Below are 13,897 nucleotides of genomic sequence, written 5' to 3'. Positions count from 1 at the left end.
GTCCATCTGCGTTGGCAGTCTGTCCGTCATTTTTCTTTGTCCTCAGAAAGTCTCGCGGACTCTTCCATGAAGCAGGAACCCTGTAAGACTGAGTTCAGCATTCACTTTCCTGTGGGTCCTGCATGTCCAGTTTATACAGCAACAGTCAGTCTAGGCAATAGCAGTTTCTTGCCCAAATGGCTAATCTTGCCATGTTGAAAGCAAACTCCATAATGAGTTTCTTCGATGCCCATTTTCCTCTCAGACATAATTGGTGCTGCCAGGAGCAGACATTTCTCATTGTCAAGAAAAACCCTAAACCATTTTAAATGCCATGTTCTGAAGGTCTTTGAGAGGTTTGAAGACTGTCCATCTCAAATATATTTTTGTATATCTAGAAAACCTAACTTACCTAACTATAAATTCTAACTATTATAAGTAACTATCTATTGTCTGCATTTAATTATGCATTACATTTTAAAAGAACAGTATAAGTACAATACTTAGTCAAGAGGAGAAATATACTTATCACAAAATTGACTTTGAATTTGTATCAATAAATGAAAAACAATACCCATACCCTAATTCCCTTTTTTACCATTAAAAAAGATTGGCTGTGATCATTAGCCAATTATAAACAATCCCATTTAAATGAAAACAGAGATTTATAAACAAGATGGGAATTGGGACGTCGCTCATTCCAAACTGCTTCCTGCTGGAAGGGGGCGCTGTTTCTACCATGGGGACAATGACAAAACTCAGAAACCTGTATAAGTCCGTATTTTCGGGGTCTGTAAAGCTGTATCATCTTAGCTGTCTCAGTCGTTGGAACACCTTGTCCACTGCTTCCGGGGTCTTGGTTCGTGAAACCACAGAAGCCTGGAAGGAATCCTCAGCTTTTCATTTTCTGTAGAAACATAAGCAAAAACTCCTTTTCCAAGTAACATATCCTTATACTTAAATTTTGAAGTCAAGGCATTTTCAAAAGATAGAAGTTGGATTAATTCAGCAGCATTTATAATCAAGTGTACTTTAGCAGTTCCTTCCTGAGTAATCAAAAAACTGAAAAACACAATAGTGTACAGTATCCAGACTCTCTGTGTATTTTCCATCTTTACGTGGCTTATTTATTTATCTATTATTACTTTATTTCTTTCACTTTTATTTATTTTTCTCTGAGACAGGGTTTCTCTTTGGAAACCTGCCTGCCTCTGCCTCTGGAGCAATCCTACCGGCGTGCGCCACCACAACGCCGGCTTTTGTATTTATTTACCACTTTGCCGTTTCAGTTTCTCTCTCAATCTCACATATATTTTTAAACACACTGTAAACCTTTAGAAGTTTTTCTTTATCCAACTCTGACTTTACTGTAAATCTTTATGTTTTTCTGGCCACGTGTCTTATCTGTAAAACCGAGGCTGTTTTAAACTGCCGTTTCAAGATGGCAGGCGTAAGCGTGACTCCAGCTTACCGCCTCAGTCCATGCTGACATCCAGCAAAAGCTGCCACTTCCAGCTGTACGTACACCCCTTTCAATTGGTAGCAGAGTCTCTTAAAAGGACCTTGTTGGTTTTTTTTTTTTTCTTTTTCTTTTTATGCCGAGTCAGGAAGACTCCAGTAAATGAGCCGCGTGAATCTCGGCTTGTTGTTAGCAAAACAGAGCACACCTGAGAAAAATGCTGCTACCAAAATCTGTGCTTCTCTCTGTTCTTCTGTTTTTAAAATTCCTTTAAATCTTCTGTTATTTTTCATGGAAATTTATGATCCCACTCCTGATCACCATTATGTTAAGAGAAGCTTTTTCTTTTGCTATCCGCTTTGGTTTATCCCCCGCCAGTCGCCTGGGCTCTGCCACGCCAGCCTGGTTCTAGATCCGCATGAGTCCCAAATAAACACACAGGAGGCTATATTAATTATGAAGCTGTTGGCCTTGCTTGTTTCTAACTGGCTAGCTCTGACTTAAGTAATTACCCCATAATTGTTAATCTAAGTATGTCTCTTACCGGAGAATTGTTCCAGGCTTCCTATCCCAATCGCGGTTACATCTCGACTCTCTTGTGTTTCTCCTACCCAGAATCCTCCTGGATTCCTAGCCCCTCCTATCTAGGTTTTCTATTGGCCAGACAGTGCTTTATTAGCATAAGACTTCCCCAACACTTATAGTCCTCTTTATTGAGGTGGCATGGCAAGCCACCATGGCTGAACCATCACCAGCCTACCATCTTTCAAACCATGCTTCCCCAGCCCCTGCTTAATTTACCCCAGGTGAACCACTGAGCGCAGAACCAGAGGGCAGATATTTCTCAGTTTTTATTTCCAGTGCAGAGGCTGGAACCTGCGGCCTTGGGCTGCTTAGCACACGCTCTACTATTCAGCTACACTCCCATCTCCTATGTTTTTATTGATAGGTCTACAACCCTTCTTCAGGAAAGTGATGAGTGCACTTACATTAGTACCCAGGTAGACACTAATTACATTCAAAATAGGTTTCTTCCAGAAAGCAGGCTGGATTTGTATGGAACTTAGTTGGTAGAGTGCTTGTCTACCAGGAAGGGAAGCCTGGGCTCAATCTGTAACACTGTATAAAACAGAAGTGGTGTTCCTGTAATCCCAGCATTCAGGAGGCAGATGCAGGAGGTGTTGCCAGCCTGTGTTAGAGGTCCTCATGCTCTTTTTGTTATTGTTGTTTGCTTGTTTTTTTTTTTTTTAACTAGACTTGCTAGGGACAGAGAGTTTCCTCCTGGTGTTCTGATACCTTGAATTTTAATTGCCACCTGCTGCTCCTCAGACATAGCCACTGGCACACTGCTGCTCCACTGACACACACACACACACACACACACACACACACACACACACACAAACATGCACACACAAAACTTGTCATGGTAGTACATACTCATAATCCCAGCATTGAAGAAGTAGAGATGGATCTCTGGATTCACTGGCTGTCAAGTCCAACCTTCTTGGAAAATTTTACAATCAGAGACTTTATCAAACAATAATGTGGATAGCCCATGTAAACACATATGCCAGTGTACATGTATGAACATATGTTCACAAGCACACACACAGGATAGTGTAATATATTTTTGCTTGTAACTCTTTTCTCCTTTGAAATGTAGACCATTTAGAGAAGCAATGATGTAAATGCAGGTAATGAAGGGGCCCAGCCAGACTCTGCCCTAGGTCTCTAGAAGCTAGGATCCAAAACCCCCTCATAGGCATCAATGTGCAGTTTGTTCTGTGACCACAAGAGGTATGTATATAAACACTAGTCTCCCTTCAAGCCTGTGGATAACCTTTTAAAAGGAACTGGATTATGCTTTTTTTTTAACTAGGAACCCGTGAGTTTTCCACCTGCAGCAAATTATCTGAGTGGAGGACCTTGACTGCTGGCATCTGATAGACCCACTGATCACAAGTTGTGTGAATTTGGGCTTTTAAGTCTCCATATCTGAGGAGATGAGATGAAATCCTTGCAGGCCAATCTTGGACAGACAAGGCCCTAAGAATGTCTTTTGCGTCTTCTGTGCCTTTACGTGTTTGCTGCTGTGATCTTTCTCTTGTATATGGCATGGTGTGAATGGATATGGGGAGATCCCCCATTGCCTGTAGTGTAGTGTGTTTATCTCATTGAAACGTCCCCTTCTACTGGGCATTTTCTCCTGTGGATTGTCATTGAAGATGATTCCTCCTTAATCTGTGTGGTCTGATTTATATTAGCTTATACAGAGTTTTGATGAGTAAAAATAAATACAAGGAAATGCTGCACAGTCAGGGCCTATGAGGTTCACCTAAGGAGCTGCATAGACCATAGCTCAGGTTAATGATTAAAGAAAACAATTGAGTGCCCAGGAGCCAGGCTTGCTTTAATTCTCTGAATGCTGATAGATGGAGTCACAGGTTTTGGTGTGCATCATTAGCTGAAACAAAGCTTTAAACTAACTTCAGGTTAGACTGGATGTTTTGATGATAGCTTTGAGATGAAAAACTGTAGAAAACAATCAAAAGTTCACAAGGACACATAGCTGAGGACAAATATACAGAGCAGCCCAATTGTTACAAGCTGACATACTTTCCTTGCTGGGATTGGTTGATGATCAAAGGTGATGATTAATTCCTTATACCCATTTCTGTCCTCAATCTCCTGATATATAAAACTATTGATGAATGGGTATGCCCCCTAAAATTTAAAATACAGCTGACTGATTTTTTTCATGTACAAAAGTTTAGGTTTGTGATTCCCTATAAAAATACTTTTCAAGATAAATAGTAAAATGATCAACTCTTCCTTTGTAACCACAATACACAGCCTGCCAGCAAAAGAGTTGACTGTGAAAAAATACTTTCTGCTTGCTTATGTTCTGTTAATCTGTAACAAGTTTCTTAGATGTAAATGCATGTGGGCTACTGGAATGACTTTGTTTTTAATACATAATGGTAATATGTTTTTACTTGTACTTACTATAATCGTCACTTGAAAAATAGGATGTCACCATGTTGTAATTTTTTTTTTTTTTTTTTTTTTTTTATTAATATTTTTTTATTTTCCATTTTAAATTTAGATAAGAAACAAGGTTGCTTCACAAGTCAGTACGAGGTCCCTCTCCCTTTCCCTCCCCTCCTCCCGTGCCCTCCCCCCATCCCCCCCCGTTATCCCCTCATTCCCCCAGGGAGGGTGAGGCCCTCCATGGGGGTGTCCATAGTCTGTCATTTCATATAGGGCAGGGCCTAGACCCTTCCCCAAGAGTTCAGGGTGAGAGTGCACCTCACATTGTTCTATGGGAGTCCAGAGACCGTGTGTATACTTGGGATGGGTACTGATCTGCTGTCCAAGGCTCAATAGATTACCTAGGCCTCCTCACTGACACCCAGATTCAGGGGGTCTTGATCAGTCCCATGCTGGATTCCCAGGCTGATGCCTGGGATTCAAGAGTTAACCTTTGTCTGGTCAGCTGTTTCTGGGGGTTCAACCAGCCCAGTCTTAATCCCTTTGATCATCAGTCCTCCCTCTCTGATACTGGCTTTCTTGAGTTCAGCTCAGTACTTAACCAGCCAGTAAATGAAGTTTCTGTTTCCCAGACTCTCTGGCAATAGGATTGTAGGCTGGCACTCCCCAGATCTATGTCTAAAATCCATATATGAGAGAGTACATGCCATGTTTCTCTTTTTGTGACTGGGTTACCTCACTCAGGATGGTTTCTTCTAGTGTCATCCATTTGCCTGCGAATCTCATGATTCCATTATTTTTTCTGCTGAATAGTACTCCATTGTGTAGATGTACCACATTTTCTCTATCCATTCTTCGGGTGAGGGACATCTAGGTTGCTTCCAAGTTCTGGCTATTACAAATAAAGCTGCTATGAACATAGTGGAACAGACATCTTTGTTATATGAATGGGCATCTTTTGGATATATGCCTAAGAGTGCAGTTGCTGGGTCTTGTGGTAGGTTTATTCCCATTTTTCTGAGGAATCTCCATACTGCTTTCCAAAGTGGCTGAACCAGTTGGCACTCCCACCAGCAATGGAGGAGTGTCCCCCTTTCACCACATCCTCTCCAGCATAAATTGTCATTGGTGTTTTTGATTTTAGCCATTCTGACAGGAGTGAGATGGTATCTCAGAGTTGCTTTGATTTGCATTTCCCGGATGGCTAAGGATGTTGAGCACTTTCTCAAGTGCCTCTCAGCCATTTTAGACTCCTCTATTGAAAACTCTCTATTTAGTTCTGCAGCCCACTTCTTAATTGGGTCCTTTGCTGTTTTGGAGACTTGCTTCTTGAGTTCTTTGTAAATTTTGGAGATCAACCCTCTGTCAGATGTGGGATTAGTGAATATTTTTCCCATTCTGTGGGCTGCCTTTTTGTCTTGCTGACTGTGTCCTTTGCCTTACAGAAGCTTCTCAGTTTCAGTAGGTCCCATTTATTAATTGTTGAGCTCACTGTCTGTGCTACTGGTGTTATGTTCAGGAAGCTGTCTCCTGTACCAATTCTTTCAAGGGTACCACCCACTTTCTCTTCTAAGAGGTTCAGTGTGGCTGGATTTATGTTGAGGTCTTTGATCCATTTGGACTTAAGTTTTGTGCATGGCGATAAACATGGATCAATCCGCATTTTTCTACATGCCAGTCTCCAATTATGCCAGCACCATTTGTTGAAGATGCTTTCTTTATTCCATTGTATATTTTTAGCTTCTTTGTCGAAGATCAGATGTTCGTACGTGTGTGGGTTAATACCCGGATTTTCAATTCGATTCCATTGGTCTGCCTGTCTATTTTTGTGCCAATACCAAGCTGTTTTCAGGACTATAGCTCTATAATAGAGCTTGAGGTCAGGGATATTGATGCCTCCGGACGTTGCCTTGTTGAACAGGGTTGTTTTGGCTATCCTGGGTCTTTTGTTTTTCCATACAAAATTGATTATTGTTCTTTCAAGGTCTGTGAAGAACTGTGCTGGGATTTTAATGGGGATAGCATTGAATCTGTAGATTGCTTTTGGCAGGATTGCCATTTTTACTACATTGATCCTACCTATCCATGAGCATGGGAGATCTTTCCATTTTCTGAGGGCTTCTTTAATTTCTTTCTTTAAAGATTCAAAGTTCTTACGATACAGGTCTTTCACTTGTTTGGTTAGCGTTACCCCAAGGTATTTTATGTTGTTTGTGGCAATTGTAAAGGGTGATGTTTCTCTGATTTCTCTTTCAGCCCTTTTATCATCTGTATATAGTAGGGCTACTGACTTTCTTGAGTTGATCTTGTAACCTGCCACTTTGCTGAAGGTGTTAATCAGCTGTAAGAGTTCCCTGGTAGAGTTCTTTGGGTCACTGATATAAACTATCATATCGTCTGCAAACAGTGAAAGTTTGACTTCTTCCTTCCCAATTTGTATCCCCTTGATCCCCCTTTGTTGTCGTATGGCTATAGCTAGAACTTCAAGTACCATGTTGAAAAGGTATGGAGAGAGTGGACAGCCTTGTTTTGTTCCTGATTTTAGAGGAATTGCGTTGAGTTTCTGTCCATTTAGTTTGATGTTGGCTGTTGGTTTACTGTATATGGCTTTTATTATGTTTAAGTATGTCCCTGTTATCCCAGATCTCTCCAAGACCTTTATCATGAAGGGATGTTGGATTTTGTCAAAGGCTTTTTCAGCATCTAGTGAGATGATCATGTGATTTTTGTTTTTCAGCTTGTTTATATGGTGGATTACGTTGATGGATTTTCGTATGTTGAACCATCCCTGCATCCCTGGGATGAAACCTACTTGATCGTGGTGAATGATTGTTTTGATGTGTTCTTGGATCCGATTTGCCAGTATTTTATTGAGTATTTTTGCATCAATGTTCATGAGGGATATTGGTCTGAAGTTCTCTTTCTTGGTTGTATCTTTGTGTGGCTTGGGGATCAAGGTTATTGAAGCCTCATAGAAAGAGTTTGGCAAAGACCCTTCTGCTTCTATTGTGTGGAACACTTTGAGAAGAATTGGTATAAGCTGTTCTTTGAATTTGTGGTAGAATTCTGCACTGAGGCCATCTGGACCTGGACTTTTTTTGGTTGGGAGACTTTTGATGACAGCTTCTATTTCCATAGGGGTTATAGGTCTATTTAAATTGCTTATCTGTTCTTGATTTAGTTTTGGCAAATGATAGCTGTCCAGGAAGTCATCCATTTCCTTTAAATTTTCGAATTTTGTGGAGTACAGGTTTTCAAAGTATGACCTAATGATTCTCTGGATTTCCTCAGAGTCTGTTGTTATGTCCCCCTTTTCATTTCTGATTTTGTTAATTTGCGTGTTCACTCTCTGCTGTTTGGTAAGTTTGGACAAAGGTTTGTCTATCTTGTTGATTTTCTCAAAGAACCAACTCTTCGTTGCATTGATTCTTTGTATTGTTTTCCTGGTTTCTACTTTGTTGATTTCAGCCCTCAATTTGATTATTTCTTGGCGTCTACTCCTCCTGGGGGAGTTTGCTTCTTTGTGTTCTAGAGCTTTTAGCTGTGATGTTAATTCTCTGGTATAACTGTTTTCCTGTTTCTTCATGTGAGCACTTAGTGCTATGAACTTCCCCGTAGCACTGCTTTCAAAGTGTCCCATAGGTTTGGGTATGTTGTGTCTTCATTCTCATTGAGTTCGAGGAAGTCTTTAATTTCTTTTTTTATTTCCTCTTTGACCCAGGGATGGTGCAGTTGAGCATTATTCAATTTCCATGAGTTTGTAGGTTTTCTGCACTTTGTGTTGTTGTTGAATTCTAATTTTAAGGCATGGTGGTCTGATAAGATGCATGGAGTTATTCCAATTTTTTTGTAGCTGCTGAGGTTTGATATGTTGCCAAGTATGTGGTCGATTTTTGAGAAGGTTCCATGTGGTGGTGAGAAGAAGGTATATTCTTTTTTATGTGGATGAAATGTTCTATAGATATCTGTTAATCCCAGTTGGGTCATTACTTCTATTAGACCCTTTGCTTCTTTGTTGAGTTCCTGTCTGGTATTCTTGTCTAGTGGTGAGAGTGGTGTGTTGAAATCTCCCACTATAACTGTGTGGGGCTTTAGATGAGATTTAAGTTCTAATAATGTTTCTTTAACGAATGTGGATGCCTTTGTATTGGGGGCATAGATGTTCAGGATAGACACTTCCTCTTGGTGGGTTTCACCTGTGATGAGTATGTAATGACCTCCTTCATCTCTTTTGATTGATTTTATTTTAAAGTCTAGTTTGTTAGATATTAGGATTGCTACCCCTGCTTGTTTCTTGGGTCCATTTGATTGAAAAATTTTTCCCAACCTTTAACTCTCAAGTAATGTCTGTCTTTGAGGGTGAGGTGTGTTTCTTGTATGCAGCAGAAGGAAGGGTTCTGTCTTCGAATCCATTCTGCTAGTCTGTGTCTTTTTATGGGTGAGTTAAGGCCATTAATATTGAGGGATATTAATGACCATTGATTGCTCATCCTTCTTCGATTTGCGATGGTTGTTGTTGGTGGAATTATGGGTGGAATTTCGCCCCTTTGTTCTTTTGGCTGTTGGTAGAGAGGGATTCTCTAATGCTTATGTTTTTCTGGTTGTAGTTAGCTTCCTTGGGTTGGAGTTTTCCTTCCAAAATTTTCTGTAGGGCTGGGTTAGTGGACACATATTGGTTGAATCTAGTTTTGTCATGGAATATCTTGTTTTCTCCGTCTATAGTGATTGAGAGCTTTGCCGGGTATAGTAGTCTGGGCTGGCATCCATGGTCTCTTAGTGTAGGTAGAATATCTATCCAGGACCTTCTGGCTTTCAGAGTTTCCATGGAGAAATCAGGTGTAATTCTGATAGGTCTGCCTTTATATGTTACTTGACCTTTTTCCTTAGCTGCTCTTAATATTCTTTCTTTATTCTGTATGTTTGGGGTCTTGATTATTATGTGGCGAGGGATTTTTTTTGTGGTCCACTCTATTTGGTGTTCTGTAGGCTTCTTGTACCTTCATTGGCATGTCTTTCTTAAGGTTGGGAAAGTTTTCTTCTATGATTTTGTTGAATATGCCTTCTGCCCCTTTGAGGTGGATTTCTTCTCCTTCTTCTATACCTATTATTCTTAGGTTTGGTCTTTTCATGGTGTCCCATAATTCCTGGATGTTTTGTGTTAAGGATTTGTTGGATTTAAGGTTTTCTTTGGTTGATAAATCCATTTCTCCTAATGTATCTTCAACACTTGAGATTCTCTCTTCCATCTCTTCTATTCTGTTGGTAATGCTTGTATTGGTAGTGCCTGACTGTTTGTCCAGCTTTTCTATTTTCTGCCTTTCTTCAGATTGTGTTTTTTTTAGTGTCTCTATTTCAGTTTTCAACCCTTGCAGCATTTGCATTGCTTCTTGCAATTTTCTGTTTATCTGTTCGTCCGTTTGTTGCCTTTTATGAATTTTTTGGTTTGTTCTTTCTTCCATTTCTTGCATTTTTTGGTTTGCTTTTTGTTCCATTTCTTGGATTTTGTGCTTTGTTTCTTCTTCCCTTTCCTGCCTTTTTTGGTTTGTTTCTTCCTCCATTTTTTTCATTTTTTGCTTTGTTTTTTCTACCATTTCTTGCATTTTTTGCTTTGTTGCTTCTTCCATTTCCTGCCTTATTTGGTATGTTTCTTCTTCTAATTCTTGCATTTTTTGCTTTGCTTTTTCTTCCATTTCTTGCATTTTTTGCTTCATTTCTTCTTCCATTTCGTGCCGTTTTTGGTTTGTTTTTTCTTCCAATTCTTGCATTTTTTGGTTTGTTTTTTCTTCCATTTCTTGCATTTTTTGGTTTGTTTTTTCTTCCATTTCTTTGAGGGATTTTCCAATATCCTCTTTTAGGGCCTCTATCATTTTCATGAAAGTGCTTTTAAGATCGTTCTCTTCTGCTTCCTTCGCGTTTGAATATTGGGGTCTTGCTGGTGTGGAGTCTCTAGAATCTGGCGGTGTCATATTTGTTTTTCTGTTGCTGACTGTGTTTTTGTATTGTCTCTTTCCCATCTCTTCTTTTAGTGGGTGCAGAAAGAGCCCCTTCCTGGTCTGGGGACCAGAGTTCCCTTTGGTGGGTGCTAGTAAGTCCAGTAATCTGGTGGTTCTTCTATGCCTTGTCCAAATGCTGGTCCGTGGGTAGAGAAGAAGAACAGGAATCTGGGGCGCTTAGCCTCCTACCTGGTCCCCTGGACCCTATGCTGGGTCCTGTTGTACCTGATCCGGAACAGCTACTCCCCTGGTCTCCCTGGTTCCTGTAGTTTCCTGGTCTCTTTGGTGGGAGAGAAGATCTGGAGTCTGGGGTGCTTGGCTCCCGCCGGGATTGGGAGCTCTGTGCAGTTCCCAGGCGATCTGCAGGCTCTGGAACTCAGGCTGGGAAGCTGGCCTGTTTACCTGATGATGCCAGAGGGACAGCTACTTCCCTGTACTCCCAGCCTCCTCTCCTTTCCTGGAATCGTTGGTGGGAGAGAAGATCTGGAGTCTGGGGTGCTTTGCTCCCGCCGGTATTGGGAGCTCTGTGCAGTTCCCAGGCGATCTGCAGGGTCTGGAACACAGGCCAGGAAGCTGGCCTGTTTACCTGATGCTCCCGCCGGGATTGGGAGCTCTGTGCAGTTCCCAGGCGATCTGCAGGCTCTGGAACACAGGCCGGGAAGCTGGCCTGTTTACCTGATGCTCCCGCCGGGATTGGGAGCTCTGTGCAGTTCCCAGGTGATCTGCAGGCTCTGGAACACAGGCCGGGAAGCTGGCCTGTTTACCTGATGCTCTCGCCGGGATTGGGAGCTCTGTGCAGTTCCCAGGCGATCTGCAGGCTCTGGAACTCAGGCCGGGAAGCTGGCCTGTTTACCTGATGATGCCAGAGGGACAGCTACTTCCCTGTACTCCCAGCCTCCTCTCCTTTCCTGGAATCGTTGGTGGGAGAGAAGATCTGGAGTCTGGGGTGCTTTGCTCCCGCCGGGATTGGGAGCTCTGTGCAGTTCCCAGGCGATCTGCAGGCTCTGGAACACAGGCCGGGAAGCTGGCCTGTTTACCTGATGCTCCCGCCGGGATTGGGAGCTCTGTGCAGTTCCCAGGCGATCTGCAGGCTCTGGAACACAGGCCGGGAAGCTGGCCTGTTTACCTGATGCTCCCGCCGGGATTGGGAGCTCTGTGCAGTTCCCAGGCGATCTGCAGGCTCTGGAACACAGGCCGGGAAGCTGGCCTGTTTACCTGATGCTCCCGCCGGGATTGGGAGCTCTGTGCAGTTCCCAGGCGATCTGCAGGCTCTGGAACTCAGGCCAGGAAGCTGGCCTGTTTACCTGATGATGCCAGAGGGACAGCTACTTCCCTGTACTCCCAGCCTCCTCTCCTTTCCTGGAATCGTTGGTGGGAGAGAAGATCTGGAGTCTGGGGTGCTTTGCTCCCGCCGGGATTGGGAGCTCTGTGCAGTTCCCAGGCGATCTGCAGGCTCTGGAACACAGGCCGGGAAGCTGGCCTGTTTACCTGATGCTCCCGCCGGGATTGGGAGCTCTGTGCAGTTCCCAGGCGATCTGCAGGCTCTGGAACTCAGGCCGGGAAGCTGGCCTGTTTACCTGATGATGCCAGAGGGACAGCTACTTCCCTGTACTCCCAACCTCCTCTCCTTTCCTGGAATCGTTGGTGGGAGAGAAGATCTGGAGTCTGGGGTGCTTTGCTCCCGCCGGGATTGGGAGCTCTGTGCAGTTCCCAGGCGATCTGCAGGGTCTGGAACACAGGCCGGGAAGCTGGCCTGTTTACCTGATGCTCCCGCCGGGATTGGGAGCTCTGTGCAGTTCCCAGGCGATCTGCAGGCTCTGGAACACAGGCCGGGAAGCTGGCCTGTTTACCTGATGCTCCCGCCGGGATTGGGAGCTCTGTGCAGTTCCCAGGCGATCTCCCATGTTGTAATTTTTATATTGCCTGAAAGATTTTGCTGGAGAATGTAAGCTATAAGGGAAAGAAGAGAGTTAGAGTTAGATTGAGCTAAAATAGGCTAGAAGGAAAGCATCAAGAATGAGAGAGTTAAAATGAGTTAGAAGGGAAACATCAGGAATGAGAGAATTAGCAGAAACTAGGAGGGAAACATCAAGAAGAAAGATGGAGTTAGAAGGAAAGCATCAAGAACTAGAGAAGGAAATCCCCAGGAAAATAAAGAATAGAGAATGCAAAAGAAGAATAAAGAAAAAGTCTGAAGGAAACCATCAAGAGACTGTGTGAGTGTTTTTTCCCCTAACATCCTCAGATAGAAAAGTCTGCAGGCTGCCCCCCCCCCCACCCGGGGCGGGTGGGCAGTGATATATGTGTGTGTTTGTGTTTATGTGTGTGTGTGTATGTTTATATATGTTTATAAATGTGTGTGTGTGTGTGTGTGTTCTGAGAACAAGCTACAGTCCATGCAAGGCAAGGCAGGTGTGTAAGGCAAGACCTTACCTACTGAGCCACCTCCCAGCCTTACTGTCTTTTAAACTTACCTCTGTACTCATCTGTAAGTTGTTCTTTATTTCTCTCCATAGCTTCCACTTTTACTAACTTCCCTTCCCCTTCAGCCTGAAGGAAGGACCCGTTTATGGCATGCTTGTTAGTGCCAGTCTCTTGGGTTATTTCTATTCTTTCTGTTTTTTTCCCCCTGGTAAAACACCAACATCTATCTGCTCAACTCAGACAGGGCAGCTGTGGCTGACCAAAGTGATGAGTTGAAAGGAGACTGCCGCAAAACATGTAGACAGAAGTGATTTGTTTGTCAGGCGTGGGGCACACACCTTTCATCCCAACACTTGAGAGGCAGAGGCAGGTCGATCTCTGTGAGTTTCAGATCACACCAAGAGACCTAATCTAAAACAAAGTTCCTCCAACATCTTTTATTGTGTGTGCTGCTGGAGTTAGAACATGGCTTCATGCATGCTACCCAACACTCCGCCACTGAGCTACACCCCAGGCCCCCTGTTTCCTCTTAAAACACAGTTTCTCTGTATACCAAGTTCTTGGCTGATGGTCTTTTCTCCCAGAACCCACAATTTAGGTCTGTCAGTGAGCGAATGTCTCACTTTGCTCATTGTGCTCAACTCCAGGGGCTTGGGGGTTCTTTCTCGTTGATTCCTGCTATAGCATTGGTATTCTCTATTTGGCAGACATTGTTCTGATATTTTCTGTAGTTTTTTTTCTCACGTGGTTTCTGTGGTGGTTTGAATGAGAATGGTTCCCATAGGCTCCCATAGTTAAATGACTGGGCCCCAATTAGTGGGCCTGTTTGGGAAGGATTGCAAAAGGTAGGTTACTGGGGGTGAGGCTTTGAGTTTTCAAAAACCCATGACAGGCCCAGTCTCTCTGTCTCCTGAAACTTCTGGATCAGCTGTGAGCTCTCAGCTACTGATCTGCAGCCATTCTTGCCTGCTTGCTGCCATGGTGACCAAGGACTCATTTTATAACTTGCCTTGGTCATGATTTTTAATAATAGCAATTAAAAGGGTTT

The sequence above is a fragment of the Mesocricetus auratus genome, unplaced genomic scaffold (assembly GCF_017639785.1).
Source record: "Mesocricetus auratus isolate SY011 unplaced genomic scaffold, BCM_Maur_2.0 Super-Scaffold_100028, whole genome shotgun sequence".
Classification (NCBI taxonomy): domain Eukaryota; kingdom Metazoa; phylum Chordata; class Mammalia; order Rodentia; family Cricetidae; genus Mesocricetus; species Mesocricetus auratus.
This window is presented reverse-complemented; position numbering follows the sequence as displayed.